Below are 24,776 nucleotides of genomic sequence, written 5' to 3'. Positions count from 1 at the left end.
ACATTAAAAAAGTCAATTATCTGTGTTTGTGCTGATATGAAAATATTGATCAGAACCAAACTGTCAGACTCATCAAAAACCCAACGGATGCACCGATTTCTTATTCCATTGCATAGAAATGATGCTTCACAAATCATCAACAACATTACATATATATAACAACATTACATATATACACACAAATGGAACAAAGCTATCAAGCCATTCAAACGTTGCAACATTTTAATTACAGTATTTCTGTGCTCAATCCTAACACTGCAGCAATTTTCTGTAAAGCTGAATGTCCCTTTCCAAGTTCATGTACCAACAAGGTCATAAGCGGATTATTTTAAATGCAACTTTACCACCCGACGAGTTGCAAACACCAGGGGAAGAGTAAACAAGTGCAGACTTGAATGGACACTCATATGCACTCCAGATGCAGGGCCTGTGCAAATCCTTGGGCTGATGCATCACCTTCTTTCATAATCAGATTGCTATCAGACAAGCATTTAGTACAGAATAGACCTTTCAGCAATAGATTGAGCTGATCAATGTTGACAAAATCCCAACACATGTCAGCAGAGTGACGTTGCACAGTACCAGCATCCATGTCTGCTTGTGATGGGTCAGAAGATGGCAAAGTATCTGTATCTTCTGGCAAAGTAGCTGTATCTTCTTATGGTTGGTCAGAAGGTGGTAAAGCTGATGTTTCTGCTGTGGAAGAGGGTAGTTCCGGTTTAGCAAACTTTTCCACCAGGTCAATCTTTCTCCTCGCTGCCACCACAGGAGGACTGGCTCTCCCCTTGCTCCAACCTAATAAATACACAAACACTGATTTACTATTTGATACAACTGTCCATGGTTTTTGTTTGTAATAAGCTGCAAATGTTAAGACTCAATATAAACGTCAACAAGTGCTTGTACTTGGAGGAAGCGCGACTTTGTTCCTGCTAGCCTTCCATTGGGGGGAATTGACCCGAATATCCCAGCGATGGGACAAAAAAGTAATGAAATAAGAATCAAAACATTTAATAGATCCCTTGACTTAATTTGGAGATGACAAGAAAATATCGGGCGTATTTACGTGATTTGTAAATCGCGGGGCGATTGTTTTACATTTTTACGAATCACGGGTTAACACGCTCGCATATTACGTCTTCTATGCTATTCCTTCTGATTCTTTCTTTATTTGGTGTTTAACGTCGTTTTCAACCACGAAGGTTATATCGCGACGGGATTCCTTCTGATGCAGGTGTCGATCGCATTTACGATCAAAAACAGGAGTTTTTGCGTCAATTACTAAGGGCATTATGCCAAAAAGCGCTGTATGTCAGCAAGGACTTGTTAGTTTGCTTTGAAACTTTCCGAATATTTTGCCTACATACTACATGTAAGCTACTACGGGTAGTACATAGACAAATTGAACGAAATGACATAGGAATTAATGCCTTAATTTGGGTGCGTAATTTGTCGCAATAATTTGTTGCCGAAGGATTTTAATAGATATGCGCGGAGCGGAATGTATATGGCCTTTCTGATTCCTTATTGAAAACATTTAATAGATCCCTTGACTTTGGAGATGACAAGAAAATATCCGGCGCATTTACGTGATTTGTAAATCGCGGGGCGATTGTTTTACATTTTTACAAATCACGAATTCACACGCTCGCATATTTTGTGTTCTATGCTATTCCTTCTGATGCAGGTGTCGATCGTATGTGCGGTCAAAAACGGGAGTTTTTTGCGTTAATTACGAGGGGCATTATGCGAAAAAGCGCTGTATGTCAGCAAGGACTTGTTAGTTTGCTTTGAAACTTTCCGACTATTTTGACTACATACTACATGTACTACGGGTAGTAGCATAGACAAATTGAACAAAATGACATGGGAATTAATGCCTTAATTCGGGTGCGTAATTTGTCGCAATACTTTGTTGGTGAAGTTTGTTTAATTCAACTGGTAAAAGTAGCACAAATGGTAAACATTATTTAGTGTGTGTTATTCATGTGTTATTTTTGTAAAAGAGTAATTCATTCAGTGTTCACAACAGGTGTTTTAAAAATGTGTTTAAAAGTGGAATGTTTACAGTATATACAACAACTTATTCGGAACGATAACCTCGATAAGATCAAACGAATTATGTATTGTTTGCTTGTCATGTGGGTAATCCTTACACGTAACAAACAACAAACAAACCACAAGGTAGTCCACATCGTATGGCCCAGAGAGGTAATAAAAGCTCGGAAAAAATCAGACACTCAGCGAGCTACTTCTGTTCTCCGACAGGGCCTATTTCTCCCACATGAAAGTTAGCTGCAACAGAGTCGCGCTACCCCAAAGTCAAGGAATATATTAGATTACTTTATTCTCCCATCCCAAGGTAGTCCACATCTTATGGCCCAGAGAGGTAATAAAATCTCGGGAAAAAAATCAGACAGTCAGCGAGCTACTTCTGTTCCCTGACATATGGCCCATCATGGCCTATTGCCTATTTTCGCGGATAGGTGTGATATTGTGAGAGACGGACTGAATGACACTTGACTTAAAGTGTGAAGCGACTAGAACACCAAAAGCGTTTCTGCTTCAAGACAGGCCTTCGCACTTAGGCTGTGTCTGTGACGAGCTGGAAACACAAGTTAAATCAAAGCGTGAAATGTGTTCGATGTATTTTTGATTTCTTCAACATTAATTTTGTTTAAATTGCAGTTTGGGTATAACCGTGGTCCCTCTTATATACTGATAATGGTAATAGTAATCATAAACAAGTCGCGTAAGGCGAAAATACAATATTTAGTCGAGTAGCTGTCGAACTCACAGAATGAAACTAAACGCAATGCCATTTTTCAGCAAGACCGTATACTCGTAGCATCGTCAGTCCACCGCTCATGGCAAAGGCAGTGAAATTGACAAGAAGAGCGGGGTAGTAGTTGCGCTAAGAAAGATAGCACGCTTTTCTGTACCTCTCTTTGTTTTAACTTTCTGAGCGTGTTTTTAATCCAAACATATCATATCTATATGTTTTTGGAATCAGGAACCGACAAGGAATAAGATGAAAGTATTTTTAATTTGATTTGGACAATTTAATTTTGATAATAATTTTTATATATTTATTTTTCAGAGCTTGTTTTTAATCCGAATATAACATATTTATATGTTTTTGGAATCAGCAAATGATGGAAAATAAGATGAACGTTAATTTGGATCGTTTTATACATTTTTATTTTTTTTTTACAATTTTCCGATTTTTAATGACCAAAGTCATTAATTAATTTTTAAGCCACCAAGCTGAAATGCAATACCGAAGTCCGGGCTTCGTCGAAGATTACTTGACCAAAATGTCAACCAATTTGGTTGAAAAATGAGGGCGTGACAGTGCCGCCTCAACTTTCACAAAAAGCCGGATATGACGTCATCAAAGACATTTATCAAAAAAATGAAAAAAATGTTCGGGGATTTCATACCCAGGAACTCTCATGTCAAATTTCATAAAGATCGGTCCAGTAGTTTAGTCTGAATCGCTCTACACACACACACACATGCACACACGCACATACACCACGACCCTCGTTTCGATTCCCCCTCGATGTTAAAATATTTAGTCAAAACTTGACTAAATATAAAAAGATAAAACAATAATAAAGTTTTGTTATGTATTGCAAATCCTGACATGGTTCTGGGCGTTTCACAAAATTAATGTGTTAACAAAATTACAAAGCAATGTACATAATGAACATTTTAAAACAAAACCATTTTCTCCCTATAAAAATCAACTAGTACTGTGGCATCAGCATTAACAGGGAAAACAAATCTGAAAATTATTAAAAGCACAATCACCTACAAGATGCACATTATAATACATTATTTATCCAGAATCTATCATAATATTGTCATGTTATTATGTGTTTGCGGCTGCCAGTTTCGGTCAAACTAACGTTCACAACCTGTCTTTCACAACCTTTAAACTCATGTTTGTTTTGAATTTATTTTTTTTAATGACATTGTACTATCTCTACATCACCAATAAATAAAATTCATACACTACCATCTCGTTATACCGACTGCTAAACGTACCAGGCGGGCGGGACGGCTCTGAGTTAGCCGAATGCAATCACGTTGTCTTCTGCGCTTGAGCGCACCCCATACACACCTCTTGACATACTCTTGAAAGCGATAAGACACCACCCGAGTAGCCAACGGCGGCTTTCTTTAATTGCGATAACAACTCGTTTCAAACTGTCGTTAAAGACAGGTCCAACTACACTTACTTGTAAGATGTTACATTATGGAGGTCAAAATGGCCAATTTTCTGTAGTTTTCGGGGGAGAAATCTATCCTGTTACTGTATTAAAAAAGAAGCTTAAATTTGTCAGCACATTATTTTATTTTAGTACCAGTTCAGTGCCTCATATGGCTTTTTGACCAATCAGGACGGATTCTAGGTGACCCTCTAAATGTTATAACGTTCAAGCAGGGACCCTTTTTGTTTATCAAGAAAAACATTGACAAGACAAAGTACAAATTTAAATCAACAATACCAACGTGATTTATTCTAAAGAATGACACTTCAAATGCTGCGAGATAATACTCTCTTTATCTAAAAAAAAAAGTACAGAAAAGCTAGTTTTGTCGGTGGGTGCTTCACGGAATAGCAAAGCACCGCCCATCCTCTGAGTGTGCAATGCCGACCCGCTCACTTGGAATCTAAATGATCAAAGTTCGAAAAAATCTAGTGAAATTGCGTCACTCGCTTTACGTCAAATGTATCTTTACAGCATTTCCCATCGTCTGGAGTCGGTTCTAAATATCTCTCTCTCTCTCTCTCTCTCTCTCTCTCTCTCTCTCTCTCTCTCTCTCTCTCTCTCTCTCTCTCTCCTCTCTCTCTCTCCCCCTCTCTCTCTCTCCCTCTCTCCCTCTCTCTCCCCCTCTCTTTCTCTCTCTCCCCTCTCTCTCACTATTCTCTTTCTTTCTCTCTTTCTATCATCATCATCATCATCATCATCATCATCATCATCATCATCATCATCATCATCATCATCATCATTTTTCTTTTCTTTTCTTGCTCCTCTTACAGTATCACGGTAAATGTTCCCAAATAGATCCTAGTTACCTCAGAGGACGTTAATCCCCAAAGTCAGCCAGTCAGTCAGTCATTAAAGGCAAAAGCGAGGTAACGCACAACTGGGTCCGACCAGTAAAGCCGTCGCTGCCTGTGTGACAACCACCATAAAAATCTACCACAGCGGGAAACTTTCAAGTTAAGTATTTTCAACCATCATGTGCCCGCATTCAACTTTACAATCAAAGGATGTCTGTTGAGATAATCGAATGGATCAAAACTTTGAAACCTGCGCGCATATTCTAAGCCGACTGACACATAATTGTTAAGGACATCATAAAATGGTTCTCGGTGAAAACTTGACCGAGGGCCATTTTACGACGTCCTTGACTCGAGTGTGTGACGTATACTCTTATGCTCTGCTTCTTGGGCAAGGTAAAGAACACCGAAAATATTTCAATGCCGTTCTCGAGCTACGCTGACTTTTACAAAGGGTACAGCTGACACGGCTTACGTAATCCGGTTTCCTGGTCATTTGTGTGAAAAATCTGTCCGACAAAGAAGAAGAAGAAGAAGTGCGCGCAGAGAGAGAGAGAGAGAGAGAGAGAGAGAGAGAGAGAGAGAGAGAGACAGAGACAGAGACAGACAGACAGACAGACAGACAGACAGACAGACAGACTTTCCGCACTCGTTAAAATGTCAGTCGATACTGGAATGAATGTTGAAACATTGTAAACCTAAAAAAAAAAAAAATAATAATATTAAAATTAAACATTCATACAAGTTACTATCTGTGACAAGAACGCATAAGAAGTATAGCAACTAAATATTAATCCGCTTACCCATTGCTCCTCTTCGCACCTCGGCCTGTGAGTCGTCCTTTTCCTGAGTACTTGCACACAAGTTTTGCGTATGCATACTTCAGTTCGTCTGGAAAGGGCTGTTTTGAATTCTTGTTCGCAAGTTGAACAGCACGACTGTATTTGACCACGTACACCAAATCGTTCTTTCTGGAAAAGTCTGCCAGCCGTTCAGTAAGATCATTCCAACTTCTGAATGTTTTCCCCAACTGTCATTTGTGCCATTTCTCAGCGATTGATCAACGGTGTGGTTATTATGGATGTAGTAAGTGTCGAATTGTGAGAATGCACAGTTCTGTCCGCCAAGTGGTTTTAAACACTGCGCGTATTTGCACCAAGTAATAACGTGTCACATCAAAATAGTTCTTTACCTGTCAGATAGTTTAGCGCCAAAAACATGAACCAATGATAGCCCATGGATTAGTAAGTCATATGATGTTGGGGCGGGGCCAATGAACTAATGTCAACACAGTAAGTATCAACCAATGTTTGGCTCCGCCCCCACATCACGTGGACTGGTTGGCCGAGTGGTAACGCACTTGCGCTCGGAAGCGAGAGGTTGCGAGTTCGACCCTGGGTCAGGGCGTTAGCAATTTTCTCCCCCCTTTCCTAACCTAGGTGGTGGGTTCAAGTGCTAGTCTTTCGGATGAGACGAAAAACCGAGGTCCCTTCGTGTACACTACATTGGGGTGTGCACGTTAAAGATCCCACGATTGACAAAAGGGTCTTTCCTGGCAAAATTGTATAGGCATAGATAAAACAATGTCCACCAAAATACCCGTGTGACTTGGAATAATAGGCCGTGAAAAGTAGGATATGCGCCGAAATGGCTGCGATCTGCTGGTCGATGTGAATGCATGATGTATTGTGTAAAAAATTCCATCTCACACGGCATAAATAGATTCCTGCGCCTTGAGTCCGAGTCTGGAGATACGTGCGCGATAGAAGACTTCATATATATAATCACGTGACCCATAAACCCATCGCCTGTAATTAGATCATACTATTACCGCTTCAGTTCTGAGACATCCTGCTTGCTGGCGCGCGCGCAGAGAAAAAAATTCCCTCTTTATCTTCACTTCTGATGCTCATTCTATTGTTGTTGGCACTCGGGTTTGTTTGTTTGTTTGCTTAACGCCCAGCCGACCACGAAGGGCCATATCAGGGCGGTGCTGCTTTTGACATATAACGTGCGCCACACACAAGACAGAAGTCGCAGCACAGGCTTCATGTCTCACCCAGTCACATTATTCTGACACCTGACCAACCAGTCCTAGCACTAACCCCATAATGCCAGACGCCAGGCGGAGCAGCCACTAGATTGCCAATTTTAAAGTCTTAGGTATGACCCGGCCGGGGTTCGAACCCACGACCTCCCGATCACGGGGCGGACGCCTTACCACGAGGATTGGAACTCGGGTAACAGGGAGCGAAGGGCAGTGCCCCACCTAGTGATCGAGTGCCACAACCCAGACTTTTCCCTTAATATATACATAGGTTTTAAACTCCTGCTTCCGGATTATACAAAACACATTAAAACATGTATTAAACAATGGCGACTGGACGTGAGAGGGAACAATAAAGAGACCAAAAAGCAATGTACTCACGTTAAAATGACGAACACGGAACGAATAACAGCGACGTTTCGACCTAAGGGTCTTCTTCAGGCACAAAAACACAAAAATACACACACAAAAAAGAAGAAGAAAGACGATAGAACAAATGAAGAGAAGAATAACTGACAAAACAACTGCACTGCACAAACCAACAAATGACAAAGACACAACACTTCGAATTAACCTAAAATAAATCTCATAACAAAATAATTGTAATCATTTTTTTTTTTACAGGAATGTATATGTTTCTGTGTTTGTTTTTGTTTTAATACAAAAAAAACCGTGATCAAATAATCAGAACTCTTTCAAAATATTCTGAATAAAATATATTAAATGCAATAACTTTTGTTTTTTTTTAATTCAAATAAATGTTTTAGTTTGACTGCATTTGAATAGAAACTGAATTCTGATGAAAGCAGTTACTGTAAAGTCATTTGAAGTCACATGATAAAAATCACATGGTTTAGTTGAGCAGACCAAAAAGTGCAGAGCTAAAATATGTGTATGAATCTGTGTGAAAATCCAGTCCGTTTGTCCACAGGGATGCTAGGAAGCAGTCAAATGGGGTCGCTCAATCTGCTCAAATCCAGTCAAATGGGGTCGCACGGGCCGACAAATGAAGCGTCCCCATTTGACTGCTCTCCAGTGACAATCGTCCCCATTTGTCGGTAAAACCACCTACACACACACACACACACACACTTGTGTGCGTTGCATATCTATGCACATGCTGAAATGAACAGAGCAGTACCCGTAAAAGGAACAGTAACTCATAAAAGTAAATAACTAGTAAAAACATTTAAAAGTATTGAACTTGTCAAATCCAGGTGCACGGAGCCCCTGGGGATTTTAGTCATACCTCAGGCAGCTATATATCCGTTAGAAGAACTACCAAGTTTCATTGACTTGCACCCAAAGAGTCAAGAACTGCGATTTTTTTACGAATTAATTTCGTACTCGGACCCGGCTGGTCTTGACCTATTTTTGGATCTAAATTTAGATCAGGTAGATCACCACATCATGTACAAAAGGACACGTCACTAGCAAACTATGTCAGACATCATCATGAGTTTGTGTAAAACAAAATGGAGGCCGGAATCACTCAGTTGAATCGAACTCCGACCAAACACCACGTAATAACTAGGTTAATTTATGCACTCGCGTGAACAAGAAAATGTCGAGCTTCACAGATGTGGTCGTTGGGTAGTTTTGGGTTTGTTTTACTACCATAGGAGGATTTTTGAACTGTAAATGCACTCAGCTGCAACAAAAACGCAAAACGAAGGTTGAGTATATATACATAAAATATTGGACTAGCAAAGTCATCAAACACAAGACCAAACAAAAACAAAAACAAACTGAGCCGGCTACTTTCGATACGAATAAAGGGTTCGCACGAGAGTTATGTCCCTTAAAAATCGAAGAGGAGACCACTCCGAAGTAAATCAAGGGAGAGCACTAGTAACTGATTTTCAACGAGCGAACTCACAAGAAAGAGCACGGGAGATTGCCAAAAAGCGGTCTACAACATCACGAAAGGAACCCACCAAGAGAGTTTAACCATAATTCAGAGAGCAGAAGACGGATCTGGACTGAGAAGTAAGCCTTCAAGAGTTTTCCATGTTATCGTATCCAGATTCGCTCAGGAGTTATCGAGTGATTTGCAACTGTGACTGCCAAGTCATCGACTATCGAGTGAGGAGTACAGCTGCCACAACTCTTTTTCACTATCACTGTCACTAGTATCCGACTATTTTTGAGATTTGCAAAGTTTATACCATTGTGAGAATCTGAATCTGATACAATTACAGTGACCATTGGGCCGTCTGGTTGTTTTTCTCTTTGAGTTTGAGTTTGAGTTTGATGTTTTTACTTTGAGTTTTAGATCTACTTGTTTGTTGATTCTATCTGGATCTGGCTGCCCCACATGGTGGTGTTCGTGGGGAGTACGTGACAGAAGCGGACTATTTCGTTAACTGTTTACAACTTATAAATTCCCATTTTGAAAACATGTATCTAGGCCTGCCTACATGACTTTTTCAGATTAAAAATCTGTCGGCAATGTGGAAAAGAGGTTGAACTGGTAACAGGAACAGTGAGCTGGGCTGAGGTGCACGAAGCCAAAGTGGGTGACAACCAATGGGAGATTTGCCCAAGTCGGTCCGCTCCCTCCCGGTCGGGGTGCACGAAGCTTTTTTCACAGGGTTGCGTACCGAATGGGAGGCTCCCGTTTGGACCAGCTAGCTAGCAGCCCCACTCAAAGAAGTTGGCACCCAAAAAAATGGCGACCGCCTTTTTCGAAATGACATTTTCGGAGATTTTACAAAAACAACGCCCAAACGAAAAGGTAGAATGGTGCCTTCCGTTCGATTTCAAGTCATGCTTTTCACATTTCCAAGCAAGATAACCGCTGAGAGTGCAGAAACGCCGCTGTTCGACTTTGAAATCTCGAATCGCAGACGACCTTCGCTTTCACAGTACAATCATAGCAGGTGAGGCAGTGTTACTCATTTCGATCAGCTCGTTTTCGTATTTTTTGTGCAGTACGATCATGTAGAATTATTGGAATCAAAGCAGGAATGACTAAGGCATGCAAATGCGTTGATTTTGTCGAAAGCTGTACGGTAGTTAGCTAGATTCTTTCTGTTGAGTTTGTTTGTATGACTGAATTTCGTCTTCAAAATCATACCACTTCTGTGATTTTCATTGTTTGTTTTGCTCATCGGCAGGAAAATCGTCAGGCAAAATATCAATCTGTTGATTGATAACGTTAAGATAAGGGATGTATCTGCTTGCAAACACAAGCGCAAGGCCAGATCTATCTGCTTCATTGACTGCCAGATTTTCATTGAATCTTCAAACTGACTCGTTTGCAGACTCTCAAATTAGATCCAGTGTTTGTATTCTTAGATTCATGATTGACCATTCAGGCTGTTTACGATGATGACGTTGTGTTTGTTTATGCTGATGCAATCTGCAGATCAAAGGGGACTGACCACAGGCTGACACAGTGATCAATACAACTTGTGTTTACCACTCAACATTTCCTTCCACCTATAACCCAAGGGCAAAAATAAAGGTACATGCTTGTGGATTCATTATGCAATTCATGTCTGTGAAGATCAAGATAGTTGTGAACTTTAACTGATTATGCTTATTAATATCAGCACCATCCTCACCTCATAACACTCTCATGTCCAACTAGCACTGTAACCAACCTTCAACCCTGCCCCCACCCCCCTATCCTTGCCCCCTCTCTGCATAATTATGTTCAATTTTTCAGAATGACCTTGTTATCACTCCAGTGTTTGACCATGGAGTCTACAGGCCATAGTCTCAGATATGATGGGATCAAGAGGATGCCACAATGATCAAGGTAACTTTGCAAATGCTCAAACAGATCTAAATGCAGAAGGTGATCCACAAACATGTTTGCTTAAACATTACAAGGTTACACCCAGAACAACAGCTGGCCTTAGTTGCTTATTAACTGCAAGCAACAAAGACCCCTCTCCTCTTCCACCTGCAACATATATTTTCATATCCATATCCAACTTTTCCATTGCCTCTTATGTTGTATAACTGTTGATATTTAACAGTAACAAGGTTTTGTTTCCAATCAATGGCTCTGCATTTACCCTGTACACACACACACACACACACACACACACACACACACACACACACACACACACACACACACACACACACACACACACAAATATATTCACAATCTCTCTCTCCCTGTTTTAAATTCAGTCATTTGAATCACTAACACTTAACTGGGGTTCAGTTACTGAATCTGTGATAGTGTTATTTGGAGTAAGATTATTGACTTTTTTGCTGCGCCTGTTCTTCTTACTGTTTTTCCTATCCACATAATTCGTTTTGTCCATTAAAATGCCTGTTTTTGTTTTAATCACTACAGTATGTGTCCATATAGTTTACGCCTGAGATGTGATGGGACCAAAAGGTTTCCAGAATGAAACAGGTAACTTTTGTTTGTTTACCTGATCTTTGTCATGCAGAAGTTGGTTCACATTATACATTGCAGTGTACTGTGTTGTTGTCTTCCAAATACATTAAACATTGTACCAGTCATTACATTTAAATGACAATGCTGACTAATATCAAACCTCCCCCGGTTCCCCAACTAGCCTTCTCACATCCACCCCCACCCACCGCCCCCCCCCCCCCCCCCCCCCCCCCGTCCACCCCCCCCAACTCATTAGATCACGAACACCACACTAATAAAATCATATATATATACTGTTGCTGCTGCTAAAAGTTGTTGTGACTTGTTCTTCCTCTGTGTATATGTTTTGTGTTTCCACAGAATGCAGTTCTTCCATGCGCCTCAACGTCTATAGATCTATGGAGTCTACAACATTGTCTGAGATGTGATTTGAGCCACAGCATGTCAGAATGATCAAGGTAACTTTTTAAACACATATATAGCTGATCAAACTGAAGAATTCAAACACACAGTTTCAGTGGTTTTTTTAATGCATAAAACATTGCAACAGTCAGGGGCTTTCTCCCAATAAAGATTGTGAGGTTTTCTTTGCAAGTTGTTTCGCTATGCAGAGTGTGATGTTTTTGTTTGTTTGCTGTACTAAATGAAGATGCACAGATAAAAGAAAGTCTTGCATGTAGAGGAAGGAATATGCTTTTGGTTTTTGACAAGACAAATTTTACTCATTAGAGCTTAAGTATAAATTCCTTACATTTTGAACCAAAATGTCAGACATCACAGATCTCTCAAATTAAAACAAAAATGAGGGCATCATTCTGACTTGAACATAGACCACACATTTGATAGCCTGGTTATGTTCTGTGTATAGTGAAAACATTTCGCTTCATGAATTTCACATGTTGACACCAGTGCCTAGTAGGAAATGAATCGCACATCCTCCAATCTCCACCAAAAGAAGTCAGACGTATGTGCCCATGTTAAAATAAAGTTTTATTTTTTCCATGTAAAAACCTGGACAAACATGACAATGTGGTGTCTGATATACTGGGTAATATGATGAGGAACGTACCTTTAAAGGCCCAGTCCTTATTGTGAAAGCAGTTCTGCTCAGCTGGAATTTGGTGAATTTGTTTTTTTTTACAAGTTTTTTTTTAATGAAGTGAATTCGCAAAAAAAAATAAAGGATAACAATTTGTGGTGCACACAAAGCATTCACTGATTCAGGCTGTTGAATTTTGTCATGTGTCTTGGGAAAGGGGAAGTCTTATTCTACGTAAAAGCATCGCCAGGTTTGGGTTGAGCCAAATCGTTTGCATGGAAAGGACTGTGCCTTTTAAGGACGCATGGATTTTTCATCTATTCAATTGCAGGATAACAACACAACACCGAATAGTTTCTAAGCTATTATTTCTTTTCCTTTCTCGAGTCCCACGAAGTTCCCAATGCTAGGGCATACTTTTGTATAGAAGCTGTTCGTGGAAATGTCATGTAAGTTTTTACACTGGCGAACATGAATTTTTCAGACTGGCTAAAATGAAAGAAGTATGCATTCTTGTGATTTGTTTCTGCAAGCGGTATCATTTTCCTAATGTTATCTGATTTTGATCTCTTACAGTTTTTACCGCTAGGATATGTACAATGGGCTAATTAAACATATACGCCAGCCCACATTGCAGAACAGGATATGAACAAGGTGTGTAGCGCTGTTTGCATCATTCGTTTAAATTCAAAAATCAGACTAATTTGCCTTCTTTGGCATTATGCATAAGAAAATTCATCTTTATTTTGTGCAATGCTGACTGTAATTCTGTGTGTGTGTGTCGGTGTGTGTGTGTGTGTGTGTGTGTGTGTGTGTGTGTGTGTTTACTGATATATTGTAATTTATTAATCGGCTGAAGACGACACAGTTTCCAACTCCCCAGTGAGACTTCTTGAGTCAGTTGCATGCATGCTAGCTAACTGAGGTGTCTGCAAGAAAGTAAGGGTATTTCGTATACTTCATACTTGGTGTACATTAATTTCAGCTTCGGCATGACTAGTCCCGAAAGATGCTATTTTGTAGGTGAAATGGTCTGACTTTGGTTGTCTTTCGAAAAAGAATCCAAATTCGGGGATGAACTCAACAGTTCGAGGTTTAAAATGGAGCGGTAGACTAACGAACCCGATTTAATTCTTCAAGATTGATATTTTTGGGGTTATTTGAAGGACGTAGTATACCATAAACAACCTTAGACAATCAGTGACTTGAGTACAGCCATTACAGGCAGGAGGAGGGCATCCCCATAAAGGATTGCGTTCCTGTCATCGGTTAATTTTGCGCAAGTGTGACTCTACCATGAAGGGGTCATTTTTCCGGTCAATCGTGTTCGGCGAATATCTTCATGGTTGTTGTGCATGAATTTCACTTTGTTCATCACCATTCCACGAAGTTTCCTGTTTGTAGGTTTCATGGTTCGATTTTTTAGCTTCTTTCAAAAGTGTTCCAAAGTACCCCTCCATTTAACATGTAAACTCACAACTGTGTTGACCTTCGTCATGCATAAGCTGTAGTTAATAAACACCAAATAATAACTAATTCGGTCAACGGATGTAGAAATTATAAAAACAAAAATTGGGTTGAATTTTGTGTGCACTGTGTGTCACCATCTATGTTTGTATTTTTGCAGGCAGGCAGGGGTGGAGTTGTGATGATGCGGCGCCGGTTGACTGAAGACACACGAACCAGCATTTTTCGGAAGTGTTTGGATCACAAATCAACATCATTTCACATTGAATGGCGGCAGACATTCGAGTATATATTCTCAGCTCAGACGTGTGCTTTGAATTCGGATGTTTAAGAACAAGAGACAAACTTGAATAAAGCCTTACGAAGTACATGATTGTAACTGGAGCAAAAGTGTGTGTGTGTGTGTGTGTGTGTGTGTGTGTGTGTGTGTGTATGTGTGTGTGTGTTTGTGTTTGTGTGTGTGTGTGTGTGTGTGTGTTTGTGTGTGTTTGTGTGTGTGTGTGTGAAGTGCAACAGTTACAATGACGATGAGACAGAATGCTAAAGCACAGATCCTTTTATTTAACAATCTATATCGTCCTTTTTATATTTAGTTATGCCCACACTTTCGCGAGGTACACCCATTCTAAATTTTTTATTTAACCTTCACAGAAGTCAAATCCATCGAGAAACGGACCTTTGCTCTCAACGGTCACGGAATCCTTGGATATGACCCAACTACACTCGACTCCACTTAGCTCGACCCCGCTTAGCTCGTCCGCCGTTTAGCTCGTCGCCATATTTTTTCCCCGGGCTGACGTCCTTCTTTGTATCTGTAAAATTAAGCTGGTTAGCTCGTCCGCCGCTTTGCTCGACCAAACTTTCCAGTCCCAAGGCATGGTGTGACGTCATTTACGCCGGATAGCTCATCATAACGACATTGTGTCGTCAGCGATGACGTCTTCTGACAGGATGACAGTAACAAAAGAACGTTCCATAAACTGCCAGACTTTTCGAATTGAATGTCAAAGAAGAAAACATGCGCTGTTTATCTGATTTTGCTACTTTGTTTCAATTTTCTCCTACTTATTAGTAGGTACAATGTACACACAAAACTTTCTTTGTATGACTAATTAGAATAATGTTATGGTTTTGTTGCGCAGATTTTTTGTTGATGTGCATGTTTTTGAAAATGGTGTGTGTGTGTTTTGTGTGTGTGTGTATGTAAGCACGCAAATGAGTTAGTGCTTTTTTGCGTGTGTGTTTGTGTGTGTTTAACTTTTTTCTGGCGCCGTGTTTACTTGGTTTTTCATTTAAAATTCTTCTCATTGGACTGCTTATTTTTGGATTTAATAAAAAAAATCCCAAGAAATGTGCTTTCTGTTTCATGGTTTACATCTCTCTCTCTCTCTCTCTCTCTCTCTCTCTCTCTCTCTCTCTCTCTCTCTCTCTCTCTCTCTCTCTCTCTCTCTCTCTCTCTCTCTTCTGCCTATCTCTCTGTTATTTTCATAGTAACACATGTTACAAACCCAATATGCAAAACGAATATAAACTCTATCAACATCTTAGCGAGTCTATGAACAGAAATTCGTCATTTGACCATTGCACATCATAGCTCCTACTCCATGGTGATGAAAGGATTACTTCTGGTTTGTAGACACGGTAAAATGTCATGTTGTGAACAAAGGGCTATTCGAGGATGATCTACTAGATTGATAGTTATCTCAGAACCTGATACACCCGTTTACAAGTGTTTATGTGCTTTTAATATTGGTCTGGACGAATTCGCCGGATAGCTCGTCGCAGCATATCCCCCAGGGAAATTGGACTCCGTTTACCTCGTCCGCTGCTTAGCTCGTCGGCCGGTTAGCTCGTCGCGAATTTTTCGGTCCCGAGAGGGACGAGCTAAGCGGAGACGACTTTACATATATATACAAAACATTCTGGCTCAATGAGTCAATATGCGGGAACAGTCTGGTAGTGTCATATTTTTTTAATTGATTTGGAAGAATTGCTAATAATTTACATAGCACTCCGGCCCTGTTCTTTTTTTCGTCACACCCAAAACCGTTATTTGTTTTGGGCGACGCAACATTACAATGCGTTTTCGCACAAACACTACAAAACTTCTTTCCGTACCGTAACCTTGCGCAGCAGTGAAAATGTGGAGAAGACAAAGAAGGGGGAAAACATGGCTTCTCGGGAGGTGACGTCTTCCATGTCGGCTCATGTTTGAACCAGAAATATACCCTGTCCTAATTCTACAAATAATAGTCCGGTAGTCTCCGGTATGTTGCCAATAAACTGATACAAATAAGGTCTGCTGAAGTTGTTCGCATAGACTCCATATTGAGCAAACTTCCAGACAGAACTTTGACGTGACGTAACACATGTGTGGCATATTTAAGATGACGTCAGAGGATTTAGTCTGGGCGTAAAATCAGTGACGAGCATCTGACCAAGACTATTAATTATGCTCGCGCACGTGTGTGAGAAGAGAAGCATCACAGGCACTCGTCACGAGGTGGGCGGGGCCTATGTCTTGGCTGTCGACAGATAAAGTTGGATGAAACTTTTTTTTTTTTAAATTTTATTTCTTTTATATATATATAAACACAACATAACAAACAGCATACACAGAGTTTATCAACATAACGTATGGCTGTCTTAGCGCATACACACGCACATACCTAGACAAGACACAGACATAGACAGTAGGGTGGGTTGTTGGAAAGACAGGGGAAATGGAGGGCGGGGGGGGGGGGGGGGCTGAGGTTGGGGGAGGGGAGGGGAGGGAGGGTAGGTGGGGACGGTGGTCACACTTTAGCCTCCAAGTATACATGGGGTTTAATTATCGGCATACAAGTACTGTATAACATGTTATGAATAAATGGGTCAGGGGGTATCACATTCAAAAATGTTCATACGAAATCAATCAATACAATTATCCTATGGCATCAATGAAAAAAGTGTCTATATAAGCACCAATCCTTTGCAAGTTTACCGTAATAATTATTTGTGGCCATTTCTGCGAAAAGGGACCTTGTTGAGCTAAGCCTCTGATTGAAGAAACGCGGGGTCAAAGTTAGAGCAAAATGTAAACAAACTTTGCTGTGCTGACTGATGCCCACTTCAAGTTGAATTTCTAAAATGTTCAATGAATTATCAGCGATAGTACAATGAACAGCAATTTAAAGTAATGGAAAATAGTCTTGGGATCAACATTACAAACTTCTACAAATGTTTATGTTCATTCCTCCTCAGGAAAAACACATCGAACCGATGACAAGTTGACTGCGATGATGCCGAAAATGCCGACAGAGTGTTTTGTTGTGCTTCGAGAAAAAAATTTTCGTCGCTAGTTTTGGTCAAGTTAAAACAACTTACCTATTTTTTTTTTTAATGTTTGACAGTAAGCTTAATATAAACTTTCATCTGGAAGCACATTCAGCAAAGTGATGTAGCCAAATCATCACACAGCTACATTTCACTAGACGGATCTATACGCATAGTTCAGGTAGATCTGACTTTCACGCGACCGTAGCACTGTACGAAAAAGCAGACGACAAATGCAGTTGCCCGATGAAGAACAGTTACTCCCCGTTTACATCTTTAGTTGCTTCCCTTGCTAAAGTTACTGATATTTAGATCAGTGGTTACTGACTGGGGCATTCTGTTCTTTGCAGCTGTGAATTCTGATAGTGGAAGGGCAAGTCAGTCTTCTCAGTTGAACACGGAATGTTCTCCTGACAGAAGTCACTTTGGGATAAGACAACGATTTTGTTGACGAGGTCAATGCTGTTAATTCAGAATAATTTTGTTGCACTTCGCCCGGACATTATTTTGTGACTCCGAAGTCGAAGCAGATCTACTTTGATCACGATGGTGTTGTAAAGGTTCACGATGACAACGCACACTACTAATCGGTTAAAGAGTTCTCCAAGAGCATAGGCCTATTGCGAAGCAAGGTCTTCCTCTTCCTGATCGTTTGAATGCCCGGACATCGTAAATGAGAACCTGTTGCTCTTACCGTTTGCTGTCTCCACTTAGATCTATGACAGGCTACAATTTCAGGTAAGTTACCATATAGACTGCAGTGTGTGTTTTGTGTGTGTGTGCAGGGGCGGACGAGGGGGGGGTTTCTGGGGTTTCCGGAAACCCCCCCCCAGCCAAAAAATAAAAATATTTTTGTGTGTTTTTTTGGGTTGAGTTTCAATTTGTTGGGTATTAATCAGTGACAAAATCTGCTGCCTGGAACTAGTAATGATCATCCTCAGAATGCACCAGCTTGCACCATTTTGCATCCTTTTTTTCAAAATTTTCCGGGGGGGCATGCCCCCGGACCCCCCTAGCAAGCTAGGCGCTTCGCGCCGTCGGCTCGGCGCTTCGCGCCTTCACACCCATATCTTCACAATATACTTTTGGAAACCCCCCCCATAAAATCAACTGATCCGCCACTGGTGTGTGCGCGCGCGCGCAGCTTGTGTGTGTGTGTGTGTTGTGTGAGGGTTTCTGTATGTGTGTGTGTGTGTGTGTGTGTGTGTGTGTGTGTGTGAGAGAGAGAGAGAGAGAGAGAGAGAGAGAGAGAAAGAGGGGTAGATAGAGGAAGAGAGATGATAATGACAATGATGATTTTGATGATGATGATGATGATGATGATGATGATGATGATGATGATGATGATGATGATGGTGGTGGTATGTGTGTACGTGTAGTATGTTTTTAAACTCCTCTTTTTTTTTATTTAACCAATGTTCCTCTTTCTCTCAGTCTCAGTTTGCTGGCGTGGAACAACAAACAAGTCCAGCAATTCACCGGACAGTGCAACAACAAAAGACAGAAGTGCCTGGCCACAAAGCAGGTGTTCGACAGAATGGGGCAACAGCAATGTCCAGCCGGTTCCAGTTCCAAGGAAATCAGCATGGTTTACCCTTGGGACTTTGCTCAGTAGGTAAAGACATATTAATACTTTACAATTTGTCAGTACTTTAAAAAAAAAAGGGGGAGCAATACAGTTATATTTGTGTTTATGTGCTGTTTTCTCCAACAAAGAAGCACACACACAGACACACAGACACACAGAGACACACAGAGACACACACAGACACACACACACACACACACACACACACACGCACACACACACACACACACTACATTTTCGATAATGTCACCCTACCATACCAGCTTAGAAATGGCAAGTGGACAGGTACCCAAAACCAGACTTGAGCTGTGCAAATAGTGGTTAGTAAATAATATGTTGATCAACTCTGTGGTTGCCTTTGTTTCAGAGAAGCAAATCGTCTACCTTGCGAATGAGGCAGGGGTACAGAGGAGGGTAGCAACTTCAGTCTTCGGCATGGTGCATCAATACTTAGGCATGCAGTTTTGTGTGTGAATGAACAGCACAAATCCATTTTGAAAATGTCTTGATCGTCGGCCACATCAAGTTCGACCCTGATTGGCATTTCAGTTTGTTGAAAGTAAAGGGAGACGTTCGATAGCAGAGTGCACGGATGACATTTTCAATTCAGTGAAGTGATGGACAGACTGACAGACCCACGTGTGCTAGGACACACAGCACCATATGTTACTTTCTACAACTGGAAGCTGTATTTACCAAGGAAACTGAACAATTAATCCTTGTTATGAAATTTAGAAGTACCACAACTTCAAGTCGACAAGTGTGTGTGTATTGTTTTCAGCAGACAGCCTCAAATAGTTTGTGTTTGTATGTGCGTGGGTGAAGAAAGAATAGAACATGGCGGGGGGAGAGGTAGTATGAAAGAAGAAGAAATATTCGAGAAAAAAAATCATATGGCTGATTGTTTTTACATAGAGGGGGAATCGAGACGAGGGTCGTGGTGTATGTGTGTGTGTGTCTGTGCGTGTGTGTGTGTGTAGAGCGATTCAGACTAAACTACTGGACCGATCTTTATGAAATTTGACATGAGAGTTCCTGGGTATAAAATCCCCAGATTTTTTATTTTTTATTTCGATAAATGTCTTTTATGACGTCATATCCGGCTTTTTGTAAAAGTTGAGGCGGCACTGTCACACCTTCATTTTTCAATCAAATTGATTGAAATTTTGGCCAAGCAATCTTCGACAAAGGCCGGACTTCAGTATTGCATTTCAGCATGGAGGCTTAAAAATTAATTTATGACTTTGGTCATTAAAAATCTGAAAATTGTAATTAAAAATATTTTTTTATACAACGATTGAAAATTACTTTTATTTTATTCTTCATCATGTTCTGATTCCAAAAACATATAAATATGTTATATTCGGATTAAAAACAAGCTCTGAAAATTAAAAATATAAAAATTATGATTAAAATTAAGTTTACGAAATCGTTTTAAAAACAATTTTATCTTATTCCTTGTCGGTTCCTGATTCCAAAAACATATAGATATGATATGTTTGGATTAAAAACACGCTCAGAAAGTTAAAACGAAGAGAGGTACAGTAAAGTGTGCAATGCAGCACAGCGCAACCGCTACCGCGCTAAACAGGCTCGTCACTTTCACTGCCTTTTGCACTCGCGGCGGACTACGGTGATTGTGAAAAAAATGCAGTGCGTTCAGTTTCATTCTGTGAGTTCCACAGCTTGACTAAATGTAGTAATTTCGCCTTACGCGACTTGTTTCTTCTGCATGGGAGGAGAGAATGATAGAAAAAGACGAAAAAGTAAAAATTAGGGTAACGTTACAAAAAGGGCAATAACTCTGGAATGAAACATTATTTTGACCTAAAACCATACCAGTAATAACGGCAGATGATTGAACTTACTATTTCCCGGCAAAAGTTTGTTTTTAAAAGTTTGGTCATTTTAAGTCATTTTTCTCCAAAAAAGGGTCATAACTCCGTGAAAAATAAATTTGAAGGTCTGAAATTCTCACATCACGTTCTAAATATAACAGTCTGTCAAATAAAATCCAAAACTCAAAATCGATAAATTTGTCAACAAGGTCCCTTTTCGCAGAAATGGCCACATTTACAATGGCATTTTACTTTTCGATCAAAAACCTTTGCTTAACAATTTTCACAAAAACATTTAGTGTTGGGACTGTGTTGGATGAAACTTAGTCTCAATCAAAAGGTACTTTACAAAACAGGGAAGGAAGTCGCGTCATGAATAATTAATTTCCAATCAAATGACCCCTTGCAGACAGCGTTCGTTCGTGTCACAGGCGACTTCCGGCTAGTTCATGACGGTGACCCGTGGAGAGGGGAAAGCTTTACATTGTGGCTGACGAAGTACTCGACTTTATTTCTGTATGACTAGGTAAGAGGCTTCATTTGTGGAAGAAGTGTCGTATACTTACGTTGATTTTCTTCACATGGCTTAGCTGTTCTCATTCTAACCCCGGTTCCGGGTAGCTAGGCCACGCCTGTTAAATTCAATCATAGCCGCTCAGAATCTAGTGGTATTCTTGACTTATTTTTGATACAAGTCCATGTAAGCAAGCCCAAGAACATTTGTCGTGAAATTGATTGACGGAATGAGCTCCAAACTTGGTTTAAGCGTGTTTATTCAAATTCTCATACACACGTTTCAAACAATAACAACATTGAGAACGTTAACAAGCAGATTGCTTATGGACACGTTCTTGAACTTATAATCAATACACATTCAGATAGCAAAACATGGCGAACAAGTGATAGCTTCAACACTTATCTTGATAATCTTTAATTATATTTTATACAAATAGGGTAAAGAGAGAGAGAGAGAGAGAGAGAGAGAGAGAGAGAGAGAGAGAGAGAGAGAGAGAGAGAGAGAGAGAGAGAGAGAGAGAGAGAGAGAGAGAGAGAGAGAGAGAGAGGGAGAGAGAGAGAGGGAGGGAGAGAATGCCTGGCTACATCAATTGCACAGTTAATATAATATCAGCCGAAGCGATTAGTTAACATAACATAGTCTTGTACAACAGAGAATATTTTCGTGTTCAAAGATATAGTTAAATCAGTATTTCCAAACAAGAGTGTTTTGCAGTCCAGAACGTGTGTTGGCAGACTATTGAATAAAATGGTTCTATGTTCTTTAAATTTTGGACAGTGTAATAAGAAATGTTCAGAATCTTCCGGGCATGCTCCACACGTACATTCTAAATTATCAGAGAGGTGTCGGTTAACTAAGTCTTGTTGCAAATCGCTCATGTTTAATCTCAACCTGCTGTGAAGTACCTGTCCCTGGCGGTTGCCTAAATAATAATACGGTGGAACAACAACATCTCCATCGGTCAAATACCTTTTAAATTCACCAACTGACTGCGTTTGTTGTATATTTTCTGGAAGATTATTCCACAAAGCTGTCGTTGAAGGAAAAAATGAAGATTTATATAACTCACTTCTGCACAATGGAAACTTACGTTCAAGAGGGCGTCGTCTGTGGTAAGGATTTACATCGGAAACCAGGACCGGCAGTTTGGAATATAAATATTCTGGGGTTAAACGATTTACAATTTTATAATACAGCAAAAGTTTATGACGACGTCGCCTTTCTTTCAGGGGCACGAAACCCGATTCGTTATACAGTTTTTGGTGGCTTGTGCCACGTACTGCACCTACAATGATTCGGATTGCATCGAGATGCAATGTCTCCAACTCGTCTGCCAAACACTGTGTACAGTTATCCCAGATAACGTCCGCATAATCAAACAATGGTAACATAAAGGATTTATATATAACTTCAAGTGATTTTCTGTTTAAACGATGCTTGAATAAACCAAAACACGCAATTGACTTTCTACATTTAGCAATTAGACTTTTTATGTGGGAATCCCATTTACAATTACCTTGTAGAATGACGCCAAGGTGCTTGTGATTTTCAACATCAACTAAGTGTGCATCTTCGAAATACAATGGTGGAAGTAAAACATTTTGTTGCCTACAAATGTCCAACAATTCTGTCTTTTGACAATTAAAAGTGACTTTCCATTTAGAAGCCCATGTGCGAATTTTATCCAAATCAGAATTCAAAATCTCTGCTCGTACATCATCGTTATCTAAACTTAAATACATACTCGTATCGTCTGCAAAGAGTTTCAACACTGATTCAAGACCAACACCAATATCGTTAATATAAATGAGAAATAAAAGAGGTCCTAAGACAGAACCCTGAGGGACACCAGCAGAAGGGGTAGCATAACTTGATTTGGTTCCTTTCAATACTACTGCTTGTCTGCGATCGCTCAAGTAATGTTCAAACCAAACAAGCAAGGGACCTCTTATACCTATCGCCTCAAGCTTGTGGAGCAGACCGCGATGCCAGACTTTATCAAAAGCTTTGGATACATAAAAAAATATTGCCTGTGACATAATGTTTTTATCAAGTGCAACACAAAAATCATCATATATACTCAATAGTTGATAAACAGTCGAATCACCAGCAATAAAACCAGATTGGCAGTGTGTAATCAAATCATAATTTTTCAAATAACCAAACACACGGATTTGTATACATTTTTCAAGCACCTTCCCAATACAACTCAGCAAAGAGATTGGACGGTAGTTGGAACAAGCACTCCTATCGCCTATCTTAAACATGGGCGTAATGTGAGCAGTTTTCCAGACAACTGGAAAAACACCCTCAGACAAGGATCTGTTAAAGAGAACTGTAAGCGGTGGAACGATAACAGGTAATCCATCTACAAGCAATTTATTATGTATTCCGTCAGGGCCCACGGCCTTGGATAAATTTAAATTCCTTAACACTTGGACAACTTCAGCTTCTGTTAATTCAAAAGTCGATAAAGATGTATTACACCAATTTGCCTCGGGCAGGGGATCGTCTGGATTTTCAACTTTAGACTGGCTTTCAAAATAATTATTAAACAAAATCGTTTTTTGACTCACATGCGAAGCAAAAGTGAGTCTATGTACTCACCCGAGTCGTCCGTCCGTCCGTCCGGAAAACTTTAACGTTGGATATTTCTTGGACACTATTCAGTCTATCAGTACCAAATTTGGCAAGATGGTGTATGGTGACAAGGCCCCAAAAAACATACATAGCATCTTGACCTTGCTTCAAGGTCAAGGTCGCAGGGGCCATAAATGTTGCCTAAAAAACAGCTATTTTTCACATTTTTCCCATTTTCTCTGAAGTTTTTGAGATTGAATACCTCACCTATATATGATATATAGGGCAAAGTAAGCCCCATCTTTTGATACCAGTTTGGTTTACCTTGCTTCAAGGTCAAGGTCACAGGAGCTCTTCAAAGTTGGATTGTATACATATTTTGAAGTGACCTTGACCCTGAACTATAGAAGATAACTGTTTCAAACTTAAAAATTATGTGGGGCACATGTTATGCTTTCATCATGAGACACATTTGGTCACATATGATCAAGGTCAAGGTCACTTTGACCCTTATGAAATGTGACCAAAATAAGGTAGTGAACCACTAAAAGTGACCATATCTCATGGTAGAAAGAGCCAATAAGCACCATTGTACTTCCTATGTCTTGAATTAACAGCTTTGTGTTGCATGACCTTGGATGACCTTGACCTTGGGTCAAGGTCACATGTATTTTGGTAGGAAAAATGTGTAAAGCATGTGAGTCGTATGGGCTTTGCCCTTCTTGTTCACAAATGTTATCAATAATTTTTCCATTATCTTCTAGCGGTGGAATTTCGTTACATGCAAGACCTTTTTTCTTCAAGAAGGAATTAACAAGTTGCCACCAATTTTTGCTTCCGAAGTTCTGTTTACAATTTATCCTCTCATCAAGTTCTAGAAAATAATCTCTTTTTCTTTTACGAATTTCATCTGTATACTGATTTCTAGTCAGGCGGAATAAT

General features: G+C 40.1%; 1 long non-coding RNA gene across 3 annotated transcripts; it reads left to right on the top strand.

Moving 5' to 3' along the window:
- Positions 1–8,321: 8,321 nt before the first annotated feature.
- On the top strand, positions 8,322–14,400 carry LOC138953507 (uncharacterized). 3 transcript variants are annotated; one of them, XR_011451555.1, is made up of 7 exons: positions 8,322–9,113; positions 9,558–10,006; positions 10,495–10,890; positions 11,443–11,505; positions 11,851–11,948; positions 13,106–13,183; positions 14,157–14,400. It is a non-coding gene; the product is annotated as an uncharacterized lncRNA (long non-coding RNA). The 3 variants fall into 3 exon arrangements; XR_011451556.1 differs by lacking the exon at positions 8,322–9,113 and having other exon boundaries at positions 9,640–10,006; positions 11,458–11,505; positions 14,157–14,398; XR_011451554.1 differs by lacking the exons at positions 8,322–9,113; positions 9,558–10,006; positions 10,495–10,890 and having other exon boundaries at positions 11,314–11,505; positions 14,157–14,384.
- Positions 14,401–24,776: the final 10,376 nt, after the last annotated feature.

This window comes from Littorina saxatilis, linkage group LG17 (genome assembly GCF_037325665.1).
Source record: "Littorina saxatilis isolate snail1 linkage group LG17, US_GU_Lsax_2.0, whole genome shotgun sequence".
NCBI classification, from domain to species: Eukaryota; Metazoa; Mollusca; class Gastropoda; order Littorinimorpha; family Littorinidae; genus Littorina; species Littorina saxatilis.
Note: the sequence above shows the minus strand (reverse complement) of the source record. Positions and strands in the feature narration are given on the sequence as shown.